The 19,432-nt window shown below is 38.5% G+C and overlaps 1 protein-coding gene and 1 pseudogene across 6 annotated transcripts in view; one reads left to right on the forward strand and one right to left on the reverse strand.

Annotated features, from left to right (window-relative positions):
- ANKS1B (ankyrin repeat and sterile alpha motif domain containing 1B) overlaps positions 1–19,432 on the reverse strand; it is a 1,102,644-nt gene that overhangs the window by 884,197 nt on the left and 199,015 nt on the right. The gene's annotated exons all lie outside the window — the stretch shown is intronic.
- On the forward strand, positions 12,985–14,357 carry LOC148163807 (uncharacterized; annotated as a pseudogene).

Genomic DNA, 19,432 nt, shown 5'->3' on the forward strand with positions numbered 1-19,432 from the left:
TTTCTTGTGACTTTATTCTGTAATTTTCTACCCAGTGAGACTCCTGACAGGAGAAGTATTTGTCACCAACTATAAAAATGATTAACTAAAGTAATAACACCACAAAAACTAAACTGGTATCTAACAGATGTATTTCATGGACAACTCCCAGAATGACAGTCATTAGTAAATAGTATTAATTTCAACTAATTAATTAATTTCTCCATCCTGAACTCTGTCTTAGAGAGGTCTGAAGCTGCAATACATCCTTAAATAATGGGTCTTGTTAAAAACCTCATACATCTTGACAACTTTCCTAGCTTCAACTGTGTTGATTCTGAATAGTATTTCATTAACAGTCCTAATGAGAAAAATGGTAATATTGGAAAAATATTAAAATGTCTGGAAAATAAAATAAGAGACATTGGGAATGATAAAGGAGGGAGAAGGGGGAGGAAGTTTCAAATGGATAAGTGTTTACTTAAAAAAATTCCTATGAATTGGTTAATTTCTCCTTTTTGAGAGTCAATCATTTGATACCGTCAATGGAATATTGCTCAACATGTACTAATAGTACAGAATTTGAGATAAGGTAAAATCCCAGGGCTTGATCAACAGAAGTTCCTGACTTAAAATACAGTAAGATAATCATTAAAAGTTTCACTTACAACTGTGACCCCAAGAAAGAACACAAAATGAAGCATTCTTCACACTGCCCTCTGAAATCCCTATGCTCTCCTCTCCCCCTCTACATTTTGACTCACTTCTTAAGGGAATCTTGAAATCAACAAATACAACACTATAGCTACTGATGTTAATTTTTTACTCTGCTTAGTTCCTCTTTCTTCACTTCTATAATTAAAGCTATAGAACTGTCTTAACATTCCAAGTAGATGCTCTATCCTTGAAGGATTAGAAACCCCCAAAGAGAAAACAAAAAAGATTATAAATAAAACAAGTTAAGAAGATGCTTTAAAAGCCATCTCTGCGAACCCAAAAAGCCCCTTAAAGAAAAGACACAATTGTTTACTAAGGGGGTCTTTGCAGAGTCAGGATTTTCAAAGACTTAAACATTTTTTTAAATCCTTCAAAGTATTAGTAACTATTCTAATATCTAATTAAATAAAGAGAACAATAAGAAAATGTTAGATAAATGATTACTGAAATTGTGTATGAATACAAATGCCCAGAGACACAGAGCTCATCACAAAATAAAGACAAAAAAATAGCAGTGTTAGAGTGATGGAATTTGTGTTTCCTTTATTTTTTAAATTTCTTTTAATATTGTTAAAGAGTCCTTAACATGGCACCCTCTATGGCCATATATTATAACATTTATGTCTGATATCTTGAGATTTTCTAAAGAAAAATAGAGCAAAACTATTCATTTCCTTGGATATATGCACTTTACTTTTAGAATTATAAGGAAAACTATAAAAAACTAAGGTCAGTGGAGTACCTGGGTAGCACAGTCAGTTGAGCATCCAACTCTTGGTTTTGGCTCAGGTCCAACTCTTGGTTTTGTTGGCTCAGGTCGTGATCTCAGGGGTCATGAGATTGAGTCCCACCATCGGGCTCCGTGCTCAGCGTGTAGTCTGCTTGGGTTTCTCTTTCCCTTTCCCTCTGCTTCCCGCCCCATGTTCCCTGTCTCTCTTTCTCTCTCAAATGGATAAATCTTAAAAACAAAACAAAACAAAACACACACACACAACTAAGGTCAGTAGTTTTCTGAGCTGCAAAAGATAGTGATCCCTGACTCCTCTCTTCCCCCTTTCTCCTACATCCTATAGCCACCAGGGAAATAAAGTCATTTCTTTCTTTCTTGACAACTCTCCACTCTCACCTAGACCCTCTTTCCCAGAGAAATGCAATTGTTACTTAACTGGTTTCTATGCAAACTATATCTCCCTCTCCCTCTCCTCAAACTATTTCATACTTAAACTTCTTCAAAAATCTTTACTGGTTCCCCACTATTTTAAAAATATCTTTCACACTACTTATCCATGTATTCAAAGTTCTCATCAGATCCCTGTCTCTATAACCCTCTCTATATATCAACCATCCAATTCAGTCATATTGCTGCAAACATAGTATGCAGGCCCACTTATATGATGTTGCTCACAAAGTTCCACTGGCCCAGAATGAATGCTCTCTCTCCTCTTTACATTTAACTTAGCCCTGCCTTTCAAGACTGCATTGCTATCTCAAGTCTGTGTAAAATTTTCTAGCAATCCTTGCCAAGAAACAATGTCTAAACTCCTAAACAATCCATCAAAAAGAAACATGGGCACACTAGGAGTCTCAAAGTAAAGAATAATGATATATAAATGCACATTTCTTTTTCCTTCTATAGTCAAAGCACTTTTGCCACCATGTGTTCACTTTCTATTTTTAGAGGTAGAAACTTAATTCTATTTCCTCTATAGCCCTTAAAGGTTGATAATGCATTTCTTATTATTGTAACTAGCTACCTTACATCTTACTAGAGAAAGCATCATGGTATTAAGGTTAAGTTTCAACGTCCATATGGACTAGATAACTTCATTTTATTTGGGTGCCATCAATTGCAACCCTGATCCTTCCCAGAAATCTTACTATGAATACCAAGGGTAATGTGTGTGACCAGATGAAAGTAAAAGTAGCCTGAAGTGAATACTTCACTGATATGATTTCCTTTAATTGGATTTGAAATTGAATATTTTACTATTAGTTACTTTAAATATTAATAATTATAAAAACATGCTTTGTTTTGACCATGTGCAAAATACAAGCCCATTTTAAAGTCTGCTGGTTACAGCTCAAAAAGAACCACTGATATGTAACTGAACATTTCTGTTCAAGGGGGGATGATCTTATCACCCAAATTCTGATGTGGGCACATAATCTAGACCTGACTAATCCATGATCCATCTCTTTGAACACTGAGATTGAGTCAGGGTCAAAATGTGACCAAAGTTAGAAATTTTTGCTGAAACTTGGAGAAAGAAGACTTTCTTTCTGGCTGGGGTTTTGAGCAAAAACCTTAAAAAATAGACCGTGGGCTACTAGCATTCTTTGCCACTCTGTGGGGAAAGCTTGTTTGAGAATGTGTGGTACAGAGTATAGAGTACACTCTGTAAAATAGAGGAAAACTGATCTGAGCAATGGAAAGGGACAAATAACAGATTACAATGTTAGAGTACTTGCATCCAGCCAACATAAAAGCCTGATTTTTCATTTATATGTGCTAATATATTCCTTTTTTGCTTAAGTCAATTTGAATTGGTTTTGAAGAGATACATGGAAAATTCAGAAATAAAATATTGTGGAAACTTAAAAAATTTTGTCCTCCTATTTCCAAGAGTGACCTAGTATAATCTATATATGGGTGTCACCTTGTTGGGAAAGGCAATCTCATGTGCACAGTCTTGCCCCATTCAGTCATGTAAGAATGGTCCCTCTGGAACACTGCCCAGCTATGGGCTTATGTGGGAATAGCTTTCCCTGTTTCAGGCTCAGAGAGTGTTCCTTTGTTCTACTAAGTGTGTGCATCAATGGCCTTCAGGCACACTCCCAGCTTTCAGTATTTTAAACTCAACAGAGGAGGGGTCAAGGCTCTACCGCACAAGAGGGGTGGTGAGGCCATGTGCTCTGCCTTGGCTGCCAGGAGGGGGACCAGCTGGCCATAGGGGGCTGACATACTACTGGAGCTGATCTTGCTCTGTCTTTTCTCTATGTAAGTAAAAGTGTTGTTCTACCCAGCGCTTAACTACAATGTGTTTTCCTTGGCAACTCCAATATCAAGATGCAATGGATAAGACATGTTTGACTTCTATTCCTGATGGCTGGCATAGTGATGATCTCTGCTATCCTCCATGTAGTTGGGAGTCCTCCCCTAGCACTGGGAATGGGTACACAGTCTTCTGCTTGACACTTATCTTCAATGGAAGCAGACAAAACTTTACCTTGAACCTAAAGTACGAGCACAGAACCATTTCAAAGTAATGCAATCTAACCCTCCTTAAGGAAGTCAATATAAACAAAATGAGGTCCAAGGCTATATTTGTGACCATCAGAAGCTAGTGTTGCACAAATTGTCTCTGAGGATTTAAAGACCTTGACAGCAAGATGGATGAAAAATACCACTTTGGGAGTATCAAGAGTAATAGGAATTCTAAGGCCAATCAAATGAAAGCAAATACAGTTCACTACAAGGAAAGAACCCAAAAATAGCAGATCAAGGTATGCTATCACATACACAAATGTATAATCCAACTTTTAACTATGATTGTTTAAATACTGACTTGTCTACCAGACCAAATATCATTAACATTCTATTTCATGGTGGGATTTCTTAATGACAAAAAGAAGTCATTTTCATTAATTTTTTGGAAAATAAGATCTCAGATTCTTTCTCAAACACATTAGCTGATTTTATTTATTCAAATGTATAAATTAGTGAATGAAGCACATATTTACATCCTGAGATGTAAGTAAATGAATCAAAAATTATGTATACATGTTTGTAATAATCACTCTAAATAGGGCGCCTGGGTGGCTCAGATGGTTAAGCATCTGCCTTCAGCTCAGGTCATGATCCCAGAATCCTGGCATTGAGTCCCGCATTGGGCTCCCTGCTCCTTGGGAGCCGGCTTCTCCCTCTGCTTCTCTCTCTCTCTCTCTCTCCCTCTGTCTCTCATGAATAAATAAATAAAATCTTTAAAAAAAATCACTCTAAATATAAGTAAAGGACCTAATATCTACATAATAAGCCAATGCTGAAAAATAACTATAATTTTCTTTTGGAAGAAATTAGAACTTAAAATTGTCTTCATAAAGACCTAATTTTTATTATATAAAAGATACTCCACGATTTTAACCGGGATGACTTTAATTAATAAATGCATGCTTAAATGTGGGACTACCTATAACTATATGAAAAGTTTCTATGAATGAGAACTATAAAAATCAGTATGTATATGGAGAAAAATTATTTAAATTATAAAAAACATTATGGAGCCAATTCTGGTTAAGTGATTATCAACCTGTTTTCTCTACTTCTTGGGCACATAGCTAGACTATATTTCTTAGCTTCCTTTGCAGACTGGAATGGCCATGGACTATATGACTGAGTACTAGTCAATGGAATATAAAAAGTGATTCGTGTTTGCAGACCCATCCCCTAAAACTTCCTAACTGTATCCCCTATCTTGTTTACCCTTTGCCATCATTTACAGATGTGTCAGGTGACCTTAGAAGCCTGTGATCAAGATGGCAGAGCCATTAGACAGATGGAGTCTTGGTTCCTCAATTTCTACATGGAGGAGAGCAACCTCCTGATCAGGAACACTTATTATGGACTTTAAATTAGTGAGAATTAAACTTCCATTACATTTGAGCTATTATATGATTTGTCAATTTTCTTATTTTCTTAAACAGCTAGATTACCTTAACTAATATTGCTTATTATTATATCGCTAATATATGGCCATGAATATTCATGACTTATTTTGTTATGCTAGTAAAAATTTTTAATATCCCCAAATCTCAACCAAATACATTAACTTCAAACTGAGAAATATTTAATGTTCATAAGTCTACATTTTATTTTTAAGGTTTTATTTATTTTAGAGAGAGGGAGAGAGAGAGCACGAGCAGGAGAAGGGGGAGAGGGAAAGAGAGAATCTTCAAGCAGACTCCCCGCTGAGCATGGAGCCTAACATGGGGTTTGATCCCAGGACACTGAGATCATGACCTGAGCTGAAACCAGGCGTTAGGCCACCTAGCTGACTGAGCCACCCAGGCGCCCCATATGTAGTCTATATTTTAAGTAAAAAATTTTTAAGTTTATTTTTTTGCCTCATCCTAACAGATCCTAATCTTTCTTTAACATTTAATTAACATTATCCTTATTAATGGCTTTAGTGATCAACTGAATCTTTGGCCAAAAGATTTATGTTTTACCAGGATAATGTAATCTCCTTTACAAAATTAAAAAATAAAAACCAGTCATCAGTTTTACCACATTTCTATAAAGCATCTCAAAAGTAACAAAATGTTTCAAGAAAACAGCCAGAAAATAATTTTAGAATAACTTTAAAAGAAGTAAAAATGGTCTCACCAGCCTATCTCTCATTTGGTGAATGTGCAGTCATTCAGAAAAAAACATGAAAATAAAATGAAACCATTCCTAGACAAGATTTTGAAATAGTACTTTTTCACAATTTTCAGTCAAGCATTTGTACTCTAACATTTATCCATCCATCCATCCATCCTTTTGTTCACTTATTCAATAAATATGTATTAGTCTCCTTTTCTGGCAGGCACTGTATTAGAATCTGCTAAAATAAAGGTGAGAGATACATATAATACCCTTGAGGAGTTCATAGTCTAGTATTTTCAAGAACAAGAAACCAACAAAATTTAAATTACTTACTAAAATTACAATCACAGTAAGTACTATTTACAGATCACTGGAAGCACTGGAGAAGCCCCTAGTCCAGACCAAGGAGAGGTTTTAAGGATGGGCTAAGATTGGAAGGGGGTCACATCAGAGTCAAGGTTTGATGGATGGGAATTTAAAAATGGCAAAATTGGGTGTGGGGTGGAGGAGAGTGTGAGAACTTCAAGTATGTAAAGACAGGTGGAAAGAGTATGGAAAATTCACAGAAGTACTACGTAGTGGGGAAAGTAATAAGAAATGAGAAGATGGAACTCTGTAGAAGTCAGTTCATGACATGTCCCCAGTTTCCTTATTTCATAATCAAATGATCACTGTCACTTTAATGTCACCTTTTAATATCCTTTTAACGTCCCTACCACATTGTATTAACTTTTTTGTTTTTAATTTCAAACCCTAGTCAGATCTTGTGGCAAAAGAACAATTTTACTCAACATCCAATTTCATAATCTACTTTAAAATGAAGACCAATTAGTTATTAAACTGTGATTATACAGTATATAGATTATAAATTCATTTGAAGTTCAGTGGGGTTTTTTCATGTAAGATATTTATACTTTTCAATTCTGGAATTCCCATTTAATTTTTATTAGTTCCCATTTTTCTTCTGAGATTTTCCACCTGTTCAAACAAAAATTGCTCTGAGCTGGAATGTGAGGAGGTTACTGTATAGAGAAAGAAAGACCTGAACTCTGTCTCAGAAAAATAAAAGCATTTAGGGGTGGCAATCTTTATATCAGACAAATTAGATTTTAAAACAAAGACTGTAATAAGAGATGAGGAAGGACACTATATCCTACTTAAAGGGTCTATCCAACAACATCTAACAATTGTAAATGCCTATGCCCCTAACATGGGAGCAGCCAATTATATAAGCCAATTAATAACAAAAGCAAAGAAACACATGACAACAATACAATAATACTGGGGGACTTTAACAACCCCCTGACTGAAATGGACAGATCATCTAAGCAAAAGATCAACAAGGAAATAAAGACTTTAAATGACACACTGGACCGAATGGACTTCACAGACATATTCAGAACATTCCATCCCAAAGCAATGGAATACACATTCTTCTCTAGTGGCCATGGAACATTCTCCAGAACTGGTCACATCCTAGGTCACAAATCAGGTCTCAACCGGTACCAAAGGACTGGGATTATTCCCTGCATATTTTCAGACCACAATGCTTTGAAACTAGAACTCAATCACAAGAGGAAAGTCAGAAAGAACGCAAATACATGGAGGCTAAAGAGCATCCTACTAAAGAACGAATGGGTCAACCAGGAAATTAAAGAAGAATTAAAAAAATTCATGGAAACCAATGAAAATGAAAACACAACTGTTCAAAATCTTTGGGATACAGCAAAGGCAGTCCTGAGAGGAAAGTATATAGCAATACAAGCCTTTCTCAAGAAACAAGAAAGGTCTCAAATACACAACCTAACCCTACACCTAAAGGAGCTAGAGGAAAAACAGCCAATAAAGCCTAAACCCAGCAGGAGAAGAGAAATAATAAAGATCAGAGCAGAAATCAATGAAATAGAAACCAAAAGAACAGTAGAACAGATCAACGAAACTAGGAGCTGGTTCTTTGAAAGAATTAACAAGATTGATAAACCCCTGGCCAGACTTATCAAAAAGAAAAGAGAAATGACCCAAATCAACAAAATCACGAATGAAAGAGGAGAGATCACAACCAATACCAAAGAAATACAAACAATTCTAAGAACATATTAGGAGCAACTCTATGCCAGCAAATTACATAACCTGGAAGAAATGGGTGCATTCCTAGAGATGTATCAACCACCAAAATTGAACCAGGAAGAAATAGAAAACCTGAACAGACCTATAACCACTAAGGAAATTGAAGCAGTCATCAAAAATCTCCCAACAAACAAAAGCCCAGGGCCAGATGCCTTCCCAGGGGAATTGTATCAAACATTTAAAGAAGAATTAATACCTATTCTCCTGAAACTGTTCCAAAAATTAGAAATGGAAGGAAAACTTCCAAACTCATTTTATGAGGCCACCATTACCTTGATCCCAAAACCAGACAAAGACCCCATCAAAAAGGAGAATTAGAGACCAATATCCTTGATGAACATGGATGCAAAAATTCTCACCAAAATACTAGCCAATAGGATCCAACAGTACATTAAAAGCTTTATTCACCAGGACCAAGTGGGATTTATCCCTGGGCTGCAAGGCTGGTTCAACATCCACACATCAATCAACGCGAAACAATACATTAACAAAAGAAAGAACAAGAATCATATGATCCTCTCAATAGATGCAGAAAAAGCATTTGACAAAGTATAGCATCCTTTCTTGATCAAAACTCTTCAGAGTATAGGGATAGAGGGTACATACCTCAACATCATAAAAGCCATCTATGAAAAACCTACAGCGAATATCATTCTCAATGGGGAAAAGCTGAGAGCTTTTCCCCTAAGGTCAGGAACACGGCAGGGATGTCCACTCTCACCACTGCTATTCAACATAGTATTAGAAGTCCTAGCCACAGCAATCAGACAACAAAAAGAAATCAAAGGCATCCAAATCGGCAAAGAGGAAGTCAAACTCTCACTCTTTGCAGATGATATGATACTGTATGTGGAAAACCCAAAAGACTCCACCCCAAAACTGCTAGAACTCATACAGGAGTTCAGTAAAGTAGCAGGATATAAAATCAATGCACAGAAATCAGTGGCATTCCTATACACCAACAACAAGACAGAAGAGAGACAAATCAAGGAGTCGATCCCATTTACAACTGCACCCAAAACCATAAGATACCTAGGAATAAATTTAACCAAAGAGGCAAAGGATCTGTACTCAGAAAACTATAAAATACTCATGAAAGAAATTGAAGAAGACACAAGGAAATGGAAAAACGTTCCATGCTCATGGATTGGAAGAACAAACATTGTGAAGATGTCAATGCTACCTAGAGCAATCTACACATTCAGTGCAATCCCCATCAAAATACCATCCACTTTTTTCAAAGAAATGGAACAAATAATCCTAAAATTTGTATGGAACCAGAAGAGACCCCAAATAGCCAGAGGAATGTTGAAAAAGAAAAGCAAAGCTGGTGGCATCACAATTCCGGACTTCCAGCTCTATTACAAAGCTGTCATCAGCAAGACAGTATGGTACTGGCACAAAAACAGACACATAGATCAATGGAACAGAATCGAGAGCCCAGAAATGGACCCTCAACTCTATGGTCAACTAATCTTTGACAAAGCAGGAAAGAATGTCCAATGGAAAAAAAGACAGTCTCTTCAACAAATGGTGTTGGGAAAATTGGACAGCCACATGCAGAAGAATGAAACTGGACCATTTCCTTACACCACACACAAAAATAGACGCCAAATGGGTGAAAGACCTAAACATGAGACAGGAGTCCATCCAAATCCTAAAGGAGAACACAAGTAGCAACCTCTTCGACCTCAGCCGCAGCAACTTCTTCCTAGAAACATCGCCAAAGGCAAGGGAAGCAAGGGCAAAAATGAACTATTGGGGTTTCATCAAGATAAAAAGCTTTTGCACAGCAAAAGAAACAGTCCACAAAACCAAAAGACAACCGACAGAATGGGAGAAGATATTTGCAAATGACATATCAGATAAAGGGCTAGTATCCAAAATCTATAAAGAACTTATCAAACTCAACACCCAAAGAACAAATAATCCAATCAAGAAATGGGCAGAAGACATGAACAGACATTTTTCCAAAGAAGACATCCAAATGGCCAAGAGACACATGAAAAAGTGCTCAACATCGCTCGGCATCAGGGAAATCCAAATCAAAACCTCCATGAGATACCACCTCACACCAGTCAGAATGGCTAAAATTAACAAGTCAGGAAATGACAGATGTTGGCAGGGATGCGGAGAAAGGGGAACCCTCCTACACTGTTGGTGGGAATGCAAGCTGGTGCAACCACTCTGGAAAACAGTATGGAGGTTCCTCAAACAGTTGAAAATAGAGCTACCATACGATCCAGCAATTGCACTACTGGGTATTTACCCCAAAGATACAAATGTAGGGATCCGAAGGGGTACGTGCACCCCAATGTTTATAGCAGCAATGTCCACAATAGCCAAACTGTGGAAAGAGCCAAGATGTCCATCAACAGATGAATGGATAAAGAAGAGGTGGTATATATACACAATGGAATATTATGCAGCCATCAAAAGGAATGAGATCTTGCCATTTGCAAAGACGTGGATGGAACTGGAGGGTGTTATGCTGAGTGAAATAAGTCAATCAGAGAAAGACAAGTATCATATGACCTCACTGATATGAGGAATTCTTAATCTCAGGAAACAAACAGGGGGTTGCTGGAGTGGTAGGGGGTGGGAGGGATGGGGTGGCTGGGTGATAGACATTGGGTAGGGTATGTGCTATGGTGAGCGCTGTGAATTGTGCAAGACTGTTGAATCACAGATCTGTACTTCTGAAACAAATAATGGAAGATATGTTAGGAAAAAAGAAAAAGAAGAAGATAGCAGGAGGGGAAGAATGAAGGGGAAGAAGTCGGAGGGGGAGACGAACCATGAGAGACGATGGACTCTGAAAAACAAACTGAGGGTTCTAGAGGGTAGGGGGGTGGGGGGATGGGTTAGCCTGGTGATGGGTATTAAAGAGGGCACATTCTGCGTGGAGCACTGGGTGTTATGCACAAACAATAAATCATGGAACACTACATCAAGAACTAATGATGCAATGTATGGTGATTAACATAACAATAAAAAATTTAAAAAAAAGAAAAGAAAAATAACAGCATTTAAACGAACAGGTGAGATAGGAGAATGAAAGAGAATGAGCAAAGACATCAAGGAAGAAATGCCTATCATATGTTTAGGTAAATGACAAAAGAACAGGGTATATTGGTGGGAGGAGGAAGAATAGAAAAAAAAATGTCATAGGACGGACAGGAACAAATGGGAAGATCTTGACCTTCTTGAAATCCGAGAAGAGGAATTTGCCACTATAGTAGTCAAAAGAGGATCTCAACTATTTTTTTCCATCACAGAGGTCATGGAATGAAAACCTCATTTCAGGAAGGTTCAGCTGGCAGCATGTTACATAGGCATGGGTCACAACACTTGTATACATTCTCACATATTAGTCCTCATGAATTTAGGGCAAGGATTACTATGCTCACTGTACAGAAGTGGAAACTGAAACTCAGAGAAAGGAAGCAACTAACTAAGCATATAGCTAGAAATGGAAACATCAAGATATAAATCCTGATCTGTACAACTCCAAAACATATGCTTTTTTGCTACACAGATGACCAGGTCCAGAAACTCTATAATCCAAATGTAGAGGGTCGAGGGCCTATAGTATATTACCTATCTACTATCTGTCTAGATACCATTTTAAGCTCTGGATAACAGCAGTCAACAACAACAAAAGTAAAAATAGCTTCTGCTCACAGTAAAGCCTACATTTTAACCAAGGAAGCCAAACAAATACAATAAGTAAAATGAGGTATGTTAGATGATGATAGTGATATGGAGAAAAATAAAGTAGAAAAGGGGGATAGGAATTGTCAGGGTGGCTAATTTTGAATAGGATGATCAGGCAAGGCCACACTGAGAAGCTGATGTTTGATTAAAAACCTGAGAGAATAAGCCATATCCAGATATCTTTATTTGGAAAAGATCATTCCAGAAAGAAAGAACATCAAGGGCAAGAATCTTGAGGTAGGCATGTACCTGGTGTTTTCCAGGAATGGCAATGAACCATATGTAGCTAGAATAGTGTGAGTAGGGAACAAAGTAGTGAAAATGAGGTGTGAGAGGTAGTGATGGGGTAAGGATGGGTATGCAGGACCGCTAGGGCCTTTAAAAAAAAAAAAAAATTTATTTGACAGAGAGAGAGAGCACACAAGCAGGGGGAGCGGCAGGCAGAGGCAGAGGGAGAAGCAGGCTCCCCATGGAGCAGGGAGCCTGATGTGGGGCTCGATCCCAGGACTCTGGGATCATGATCTGAACTGAAGGCAGACCCTAAACCAACTGAGCCACCCAGGCACCCCTGGGTAGGGCCTTTTGAGCCAGTAAAAAGACTATGTCTTTTCGTCAGGGCAAGATCAGAAATCACAGAAGCGTTCTGAGTAAAAAAGTGACATAATTTAACTTACATTTTAAAAGGATCTCTTTGGCAACTCTTTTAAAAATACAGTGTAGGGAGGAAGGGCTTCCATTGCTGCCAGAGGACCATGTGAGGCTGCTGCTGCCATGGGACAGAGAGCCAGAGCTGCGTTTCCAGCAGGTTCTGCCACCCACCCCAGAGAGACCCTGGGTGCTTTGCAGCAATTCGGCATCTGTTGAGATGCAGGCTTGTTTCTGGGGAGAAATCCTGACCCAAATTGAGGGAACAGGAGTCTCATTCAGTTGAGACATGAATATACGAACTGCTGACTCTCAGGACCTTCTAGAAGAATGAGCTGGGGTCCCACTTTCTGAGTCCTGCTGGAACCAAAGTCCAAGGTGGTGAAGGCATTTATTGTCCTGATCCTGGAATCTGGGATCAGCTAGCTAAGGAGATGCAGCAGCATGTAAAGTCAGTGACAACCCTGTATAAGTACCCAAGGAAACTTGTCCATATTTTGCCTGACCATTTCCCTCTTGCCTCCAATGTTGTTGGAATTCTGTAGAGGCTTACCATTATTACTGCCTCCTTAGAAATTTGTGCGTTTCTAATTTACCTCTGGAGAACTGTCCTTGCTATAGAGTCTTGAGATAATCAAGTTAATTTACAGCAATAACTAAGAAGATCAGTCCGCTTAAAAAAGAAAACAGAGAACTTGCTGAAGAAATAACCATTTGGGAGAAGATCAGTGAAGCAAAGAAAGGTCTTTGAGAAACTAAGAGAGAAAATACGTTTCACTCTGATGAAGTTCTTAAATTGAAGTCACAAGATGAATTCAAGGATCCAGGGCTGAGAGCCTTGAGGTCCAAGAAATGTGAACTGGAACAGAGTAAAAAGGTCCTGGAAGACCAGTGCAATGCATTGAGGTCTGTGAAAACAACCAAGGAAACAGAATTGAAATAGCTGGAGAACAAAGCGGAGATCTTGGTTGAATTCTATGAACAAAGAAAAGTAGCTGCAAAAGAGGAGCTGCAAATGACACACTATAAACTGGTGGCAAAGAAGAATCAGCTGTGAGCTTCAGAGGAAAATTTGAAAGTAGCTACAGAAGAAACAAGCACAAACAACAAATTGAACAAATGCAAGAACAGCTGCAGGAGGCAGAGCTCACCTTCAAACGCCAGATCCATGTTCATGAGAAGAATGCTCAAGACAATTGGATCAAGGCTTGGATTTGGGAGAGGGAGGTGGCTGAGGAGAGCAGGGAGAACACCTACTTGAAATACGGACTGGACATAATGGAAGGTAAGACGCTGCCTGAGAGATACATGAGGCAGGAACCCATGCCCGGAAGACTTGAGATGCAGAACACTCCACAGAGAGATCCAGAATCTAGAGCAGTTCCCTGATTAAACAGCAGCACCATCCCTAAAAAGGACCCAGAGATGGCTAAGGTCAATATGGATGCATGGGTGCTGCCTCATTTCACAGGTCCTTCTTTATCACCATGTCCACTCCCTTTTTCATACCCCACAATACCCATTCCTAGTACCTCCAACACGTGAGCTTAGGTCCCATTCAGAAGCCTATGGTGCTCAAGGGAACAAGAGCACACCATGCCCAAGAAGGTCCCAGGAAATGACCAGACTCCTGTGGACACAAGAGGACCTCCTTCTGTACCGGGTCCACTGTGGATACCATATCCCCCAGGTCCCCTTCATTACCTTCCTGGGGCCCTGGGACACATCTTCCTCTGCCCACCCAGTGGCCTCTGTCCTCACCCTTCACCCACACTTACACCACAGAGACAGTCAGCTTGAAATCTGAAGACCTCCCAGAGCAGAAACAACCAGGCTGTGAAGAGTATATATTTATAAAAGGTGTCTGATCTGCCTAATGGTCTGAATGTTTTCCCTGCCCATCCTGTCACCCGTGCTTTGTCTCTCCTGATATCCCCTTAATAAATCTTTCACAGTTCTGGGGGAAGCGGGGAGAATACACTGTAGGGAGGGGCAATGGTGGTAACAGGGATACCAACTGAATAATCCAGGCAAAAGTGGCTTAGACCAGAGTGACAGTAGTAGGGCTGGTAAGAAATGGTTGGATCCTAGACATATTTTGAAGGAAGAGTTAGTAGGATTTCAAGACCAACTGCTTGTGGGGCATGAGAAAAGAGAGGAGTATGGGACCACTCCAAGGTTTTGGAGGACAGAGGTTGGATGGGCAGAGTTGCTATTTACTAAAATGGGAAAAATGAGGGTCCAGGAGGTCTGAGGGGGAAATGCAGAAGCTCAGTTTACCCATGTTAAGTTTGAGAAGGATATTAGACATGAGTGGAAATGTCAGACAATTAAGTACAAGAATTTGGAGTTCAGGAGAGCATCTAAGCTGTAGCTGTAAACATGGGATATGCTGGTCCATAGTAGGTATTTAAAGCTGTGAGACTGTTCAGTATGCTGGGCCAAAAGAGTCAGTACAGATAAAGAAGAGAAGTCCAGGGAATGAGCCCTATGGCACTTTAGTGTTAAGTGGTCAGAAATATAAGGAGGAACCAGCAAAGGAGACTGAAAGGGGGTAGCCAGCCAAGGAGGAAGAAAATCAGGAGAGTGTGGTGTCTAGGAAGTCAAGTGAACAAAGTATGCATGTGAAAGAGGAAAGCATGGTCAACTTGGGCAAACGCTCCTCAAAGATCAAGTAAGAAAAGGACTAAGAAATGTCTATTGGAATTTGCAATGTGGAAGTCAGTAGAGACCTCAATAAGGCAGTTCTGGGACCTGGTGAAGGAGAAAGGCTGATTAAACTGGCTTTAAGAGAAAATGGAGGAGGGACATGGGAAAAAGAAAAAACATTCTTCCAGAATTTTAGTGTAAAAACGAGTAAACAGTATGGAAGTTCCTCAAAAAGTTGAAAACAGAGCTACCATATGACCCAGCAATTGCACTACTGGGTATTTACCCCAAAGATACAAATGTAGAGATCCAAAGAGGTACATGCACCCCGATGTTTATAGGAGGAATGTCCACAATAGCCAAACTATGGAAAGAGCCAAGATGTCCATCGACAGATGAATGGGTAAAGAAGATGTGGTTTTATATATATATACACACACAATGGAATATTATGCAGCCATCAAAAAACCCAAAATCTTGCCATTTGCAACGACGTGGATAGAACTAGAGGGTATTATGCTAAGCAAAATAAGTCAATCAGAGAAAGACACGTATCATATGACCTCATTGATATGAGGAATTCTTAATCTCAGGAAACAAACAGGGGGTTGCTGGAGTGGTGGGGGGTGGGAGGGATGGGGTGGCTGGATGATAGACATGAGGGAGGGTATGTGCTATGGTGAGCGCTGTGAATTGTGTAAGACTGTTGAATCACAGATCTGTACTTCTGAAACAAATAATGCAACATATGTTAAGAAAAAAGAAAAAGAAGAAGATAACAGGAGAGGAAGAAAAGAGGAGTATGTCAGAGGGGAAGACGAACCATGAGAGATAATGGACTCTGAAAAACAAACTGAGGGTTCTAGAGGGGAGGGGGGTAGGGGGATGGGTTAGCCTGGTGATGGGTATTGAGGAGGGCACGTTCTGCATGGAGCACTGGGTGTTATGAACAAACAATGAATCATGGAACACTGCATCAAAAACTAATGATGTAATATATGGTGATTTACATAACAATAAAAAATTTAAAAAAAAGAAAAAAAAAGGAAGGGAAAAATGAAAGGGGGGAAATCGAAGGGGGAGACAAACCATGAGAGACTATGGACTCTGAGAAACAAACTGAGGGTTCTACAGGGGAGGGGGGTGGGGGGATGGGTTAGCCTGGCGATGGGTATTAAAGAGGGCACTTTCTGCGTGGAGCACTGGGTGTTATGCACAAACAATGAATCATGGAACACTACATCAAAAACTAATGATGTAATGTATGGTGATTAACATAACATAATAATAAAAAAAAGAATAAAGAAATGAGGCAATTCCTGGAATGTGAAGTGCGGTCCAGCAGGGATGATGAGAATAAACAAAGGGGAACTCTCTAGTAGACCAGGAGAATGAAAGAAACAGGAAAGAATCAAATGTAATATGAAAGTATCTGTCCTGGAAGAATGAAAGATGGAAAATGGGTACAGGCATAGATTTCGGTGGGAAGACAATTTATTTGTATTTTTACAGGTTCGGTTTGAAATAACAGTGGGCTGTTTGAGCAAAGAACTGGAAAGTAGTGAGAACTTTAAGGTAGAATTATAGATTTGGAAATAAATAGTATTTAGTTACTACCTGAACTCAAAGAGCAGTTCTCTGTGGAAGACAATGCCTAAGAAAGAATAGAAAGAATAGAAAGCCAAGGTCTGTGAAAAGAAAGGAGATCAGCTAAGGAGAACACAAACAATTAGGAAAGTAGACCTGGTTGATACAAGAAGAATCAAGGAGAAGAGAATCAAATTTGGATTAATCACCCAAATCTGAGTCCAATATATTTCCCACATGTTTAATTACTACCTTGTATTTTTCCTGTTACAACATGTATTACACTATCACATAATTACCTATGTCCATGTCTATACCTGCTGCTAAACCAGAAGTTCAGTGATAGCAATGACACTATCAGTCTTACTGACTGCTACACATATCTCAGAGCCCAGCACAGAACCTACCACACAGCAGATCCATGATAAATAACCACTAATCATATTTTAATGTATTATGCTATAAATATCATACAGACATCTGATATTAAAATAGAATTATCAGTGAATTTAGAAGAGGCAGACTTTCCAACTTTGCTGCCATAATTATATCACTTCCCAGCTTAAAAAAAAATTTTTTTTTAAGATTTTATTTATTTATTTGACAGACAGAGACAGTGAGAGCAGGAACACAAGCAGGGGGAGTGGGAGAGGGAGAAGCAGGCCTCCTGCCAAGCAGTTTCCCGATGAGGGGCTCAATCCAAGGACCCTGGGATCATGACCTGAGCCGAGGGCAGACGCCTAACAACTGAGCCACAAAAATCAAACCATTTTCCATGACCTACAAAACCCTGTCTAATCTGGATTTCTAACTTCGTTCCATTTTATTCTCTACCCAGTTCACTATATTTCAGTCTACACCAGTGGCCTCTTTTCTGGTACTTAAACATACTAAGCTCTTTCCCGCCTCAGGAAATTTCCTTTTATTCCAAATTTTCTTTCCTTGGTATTTATGTGACTGGATCCTTCTCCTCTTTCAGATTACGGTTTATCTCTCCTCCGCTAGCCACTATATGTGAACAACCACACCCCACTCCCAGTTACTCTCATTGCTAAGCATGAGTCAGAACATCTTGGTTAAGTAAATATGCCTCCAGGCTTATGAACAATCAAAGCATCTCTTAAAATTAGGTTATAGACAAAAAAATTTGAAGTATACCTTCACATATGTGATCTATGAATACAGAATTTTTATGCTTTGGACTCTGACATTACTATATCCAAAAAAATCAGATTCTTCAGTGTTTATGGTTAGATTCTCAAAATCATAAAATGCCACTTGCTCCAAAGGATAAGATACGATTAGAGAACCCATAAATCAAAGGGCAAAGACAAAAGTCCCTACTGATAATATTATGATCTCCTTCTCCTCCTCTTCCATTCTCCCTTCTCTTCTCCATCCGCCTCTTCACACACATACACACACAGGCACACACGCTTCTGTCCTGTATGGGGTGTTGGTTACATAGTCCATCAGAAAGGTGGTAACACCAGTATAAAGATATTAATAAGTATTACATACATGAAACACAATCCCTGAGAATATCATTTGGTTGAGGCCTTATCTGGCACTTTGCTTAACTCTCATGAAGGATGCTATTGAGCCAATACAATCTTGTAAGATTATGTTGGTGAAATGACTTCATCTTAATTTATGTAACCCAGAACCTCGGAAGTCATAGTTATGCAGGGATAAAATGAGTTCTGATTAGGTATAATAGAATAAGTGAGAAGGAAGAAACTGGTAATATCAAATTTTTTAAAAGTAGTTGAATGACCAAAAAAAACATTTACTGAGCACTTCCTATATGCTAAGAATGATAACGGGCACTTGGGATTGACAATAAAAAATAAAACATGGCCTGGGTTTACAATTTCATTCTTATAGAATTTTACTTAAATGAAGAGGGTAGGGAGAAGCAGGTATTGGGGGACAGGCTGTGAGGGAGAAGACAGAATTATAAAGAACAAGAGAGCAACAATGAATGTAGTCTGTAAGTTTGAAGAACTGAAAATGAGAGTAAGAGGATGATAATATATTCTTTTAAATACTACTTTATACTTTATGTGATATTTTGACAACATTGTCAGTTAAAGTATAAAAGAATTAAAAGTTATATAGACTATAAGATAAAAATCATATGATCATCACAATAGATGCAGAAAAAGGATCTGACAAAATATCCTTTCATGATAAAAACATTCAACTTGGGTATAAAAGGAACATATTTCAACGTAGTAAAGGCTATATATGACAAGCCCCACAGCTAACATCATACTCAATGGTGAAAGGTTGAAAGTTTTTGTTCTAAGATCAGGAACAAGACAAGGATGCCCATCTTTACCACTACTATTAAACATAGTACAGGAAGTCCTAGCCAGAGCAATGAGGCAAGAAAAATAAATAAAAAGCATCCAAATCAGAAAAGGAAAAAATAAAATTGTCTGTTTGCATATGATATGATTTTATATATATAGAAAATCCTAAAGACTCCACCAAAAAACTAGAACTAATCAACAAATTCAGTAAAATTGCAGGATACAAAGCCAACATACAGAAATCAGCTACATTTCTATATACAAACAACAAAACATTTGAAAAAGAAGTAAAGGAAACAATTCTATTCACAATAGCATCAAAAACAAT

This window comes from Eumetopias jubatus, unplaced genomic scaffold (assembly GCF_037043125.1).
Source record: "Eumetopias jubatus isolate StellerSeaLion01/CBP00866 unplaced genomic scaffold, mEumJub1_p1.0 scaffold_8, whole genome shotgun sequence".
NCBI classification, from domain to species: Eukaryota; Metazoa; Chordata; class Mammalia; order Carnivora; family Otariidae; genus Eumetopias; species Eumetopias jubatus.